The sequence below is a fragment of the Spea bombifrons genome, chromosome 2 (assembly GCF_027358695.1).
Source record: "Spea bombifrons isolate aSpeBom1 chromosome 2, aSpeBom1.2.pri, whole genome shotgun sequence".
Lineage (NCBI taxonomy): Eukaryota > Metazoa > Chordata > Amphibia > Anura > Pelobatidae > Spea > Spea bombifrons.
In genome coordinates this window covers 51,989,209-51,992,494 of record NC_071088.1, presented here as the reverse complement: position 1 = coordinate 51,992,494, position 3,286 = coordinate 51,989,209, and the positions used below count along the sequence as shown (strand labels likewise).

Sequence of the window (3,286 nt, the reverse complement as noted above, 5' to 3'; positions counted from 1 at the left end):
TCACCTCTCTCAGCTCTAAGGTTGATATTGCCAGTTGATGTCTGAGGGATTTATTGTCTTTATCCAGTTCAAGCCCAACTTGTTGAAGCTTTACACTCAAAGTCTTGGCATTCTCCAGACTCTCTGCCATTTTGTCTCTCTCAGCCTGGATATCAGCAACCTGCCTCAATAAAGTTTGCTTGTCCCGCTCTGTGTTACTCAGTATTGCTTCCAGGTTACGTTGGACCATCTCGCTTTCCCTTAAAGCTTGATCTCTGGCGCGGATAGCCAAGGCTAATGCCTCCTCTTTTAGAAGCATAACTGCCTCCATTTGCTTTAGCTGGGCTTCTTTGGTCTGTAACTGATCCTTACAAGATTCCAGTTCCGCCTTTTTCTGGAAATGCTTGTCTTTTAGTGCTACGTTGGCCTTATGAAGTTCAGTGTTCTCTTTACTGGCTTTAAACAAGGCCTGGATTTCATCTTGTAATTCTTTTACGGTATCCTGCAGTTTTACTTTTTCTAGACGCTCAACTGCAAGTGTTAAATTCACACTGCTATTCTGAGACAGGAGCTCGAATACACGCTCTGCATCCTCTTTACCTTTCTGGGACACCTCCGCGAGACGTTTTTCAACCACCAGCTTTTGTTCCTGCAACTGTTGCATCTCTTGAAGTTTTGCAGACAGATCAACACAATGCTTTTCTCTAGAAGCAGCCACTTCATTTTGCAACGTGAGGTTCTCTCCCTCAAGCTGGCCAATAGTTCGGTGCAATTCCTCCTGTGATTGTGCTGCTTGGTTTTTAACCTTTATTAATTCATGTTCTTTTAGCAAACACTCATCAGTCAGCTTTTTGTTCTTGCAGATCTGTTTCCCAACATACTCTGACTGCTCAATCACATACTGATTCAGCTCATCTCTTGGCATAGCTTCCACTTTCCTGAGCTTGGTAGTCCATGCCACATTGTTACATTCACCACGACTCAGTTTGTCATAGCAAACATTTAACTCTGTCGGTCTCTTAATTTCACAGTCTCTCTGTTTCATAGCCTCATCATACTTTTGTTTGTTGAAGACAAGCTCTTTCTGTAATTTGCGTTTCTCCTCCTGAAGTTGAAGAACCACCGGTGAAAGACTTCCTCTAGCTATCGTAAAGTCTCTTTTGTCCCCATGTGCAGCACAATTGCAAGACATAGGTAGCATTCCCACTTTCTTTTCTGCAGCATTTAGTTGATCTGTTACTTCTTTCAGCTGCAAGTTCAAATCAGAGACTTCACCCTGGTGCAGCCACTTTAAGGATTCAATTTCCTCCTTTAACTCCTGAGCCTCAATACAGGACCCTGCACAGTTTATATATGCCTTTTGTGCCAGTTTCAGTGGTTCCACATATCCACTGCAGGTTGGCTGGCGAGTGAAACATGGAAAGGACATTTTATTTCCGCTTTGCTGTCCTTTTCCCATCTTGCATTAGACCAACAGTTGGTGCAATACACAAATCCCAGAGTCTTTAATCGCTCCCTCTGCAGTATGTAATCAAGTAATTACCAGCAGGTCATAGCGACAAAATGCTTTTCTTTTGCAGGTTTCACAGCTATGCAATACTTTTACCCAGCAAATAGAAACTTCACATCCGGATCATCAAGGCCATCCTCCATAAGCATATGTAATTGAGCCAGCAATACACAAGGGCACATACCATGCAACAGTCTTTGCAGAGTTTCCACTCAATCCTCTGGTTAAGCTGTAATAACTTCTGGCACATCCACAGCAGCTTGGTAGCTTCAGGCCACACAACACTGACTCACGTTTTGGGATTCCTGGATCCGGTGTAGCACTCGTCACCAGCATCCACTCAGTTGTTCACTTGGTTCCTGCTTTCTGCCCACAGACCATAGCAGTGCTTTGCCCGCATTCTCCACCATATGTGACAAACCCTATAGCATGAGGGCCACACATGTCACGTTTTAGGGGTCCTAAGCACAGTCCTCTAGGGCAATCAGAGTCAGGAACAGCAGCTTTGAACAAAATAGCGCTTTATTTTTAATCGCTCAAACCCCAAAACCAAATCATAAAACGAAAACCTAGCTCCCAATTGGAGCCCTGTCTAACTGAACTATGCTGGTCCACACTGACCAGCCTAATCACCCACTATCTCAACCTCCCAACCAGACCCAGCTACACCAGGCTCTGGAAAACCTCCCCCAGACAGCACACACAATGTCCAGGCAGGTATTGCCTCACTTGGCTCAGGGATGGTCTTCTTCAGGGCCTCTCCATGCCCTGGGAGCACAGGGAACCTCCTCTTCCCCCAACAGTCTCCCTGAGTATCAGGCTCCAGGGGTTTTTAATGCCCAGCACCTGGGCCTGACGCCGGCCTCATAGAAATCCCGGACCGGTTCCTGCAGATTTCTTGCCTTCTGGAAAACCCGGCATGGAGTTTCCACAAAATGGGGGAATGGAGCATTGGCCCACCCTGCTCTCCAATTGCTCCACCCCAGGGACCCATATTTACGATCTGGATAGCACCTGTACCCAAATGCGACACTAAGCATCTCCCTGGGGTTCACACTGTCACAGTACATACATGTAGATTGAACATGAGGTCTATGTAGGTGACTGTACACAACATATGCCAGGGTCGGCACGCTTAGATGGTGGAATTAAATGCCATAGTAATATAAGGAAAAACTCAAATGGAGAAAATATATTTTATATTTATTTGAGGGACTTTGAGAGGTGAGATTGCACCTGTGACATGATCTTGACATGTTGGTAGTTACGCTGACAAGCTGCTCTACCACGCATGTATGGATATGTGGTTGGCCCTCCTGAGCCTGCTTTGCCAACGACTTGTCTCATTTGTGGTTGGAACTGAAATGATTTAGGCCCCGCCCACTTGATTCAGCCACGCCTATTATTGCATCATCTGCCTGTTTGTCTCGCTGGCTACACCATGGAGTCCAAGACCATCATCCTACACTGACCTCCACCAGAGGATTTTCATGTTATCTGTAAACTGAACTTCCAATTTAACGTGTCAATAAAATTCTGTTAACATTTAGTATAGTTCATGCTGTTTATTTAAAAATATTATTATTTCCCACAAATAACGTATGATATTTAGCAATTATCAGTTAATGTTCTAAGATAACGGGTCAGTTTAATTTGATCAAGGGCAATATCAACGTACTGAGAGCAACAGCTACATTTGGAACGTTGGAACCAATGGAATGTTCTATCAGGTCTATCACCATAGCAACCATAGGAATGGTCTAAGCAGAAGAACCAGGTCAATGGTTGCCATGGTGA

At 44.7% G+C, this 3,286-nt stretch overlaps 1 long non-coding RNA gene across 1 annotated transcript; it reads right to left on the bottom strand.

Annotated features, from left to right (window-relative positions):
- Positions 1–1,841: 1,841 nt before the first annotated feature.
- On the bottom strand, positions 1,842–2,239 carry LOC128472409 (uncharacterized). The gene is made up of 2 exons (XR_008346169.1): positions 1,932–2,239; positions 1,842–1,890 (listed from the first exon to the last, which is right to left on the bottom strand). It is a non-coding gene; the product is annotated as an uncharacterized LOC128472409 (long non-coding RNA).
- Positions 2,240–3,286: the final 1,047 nt, after the last annotated feature.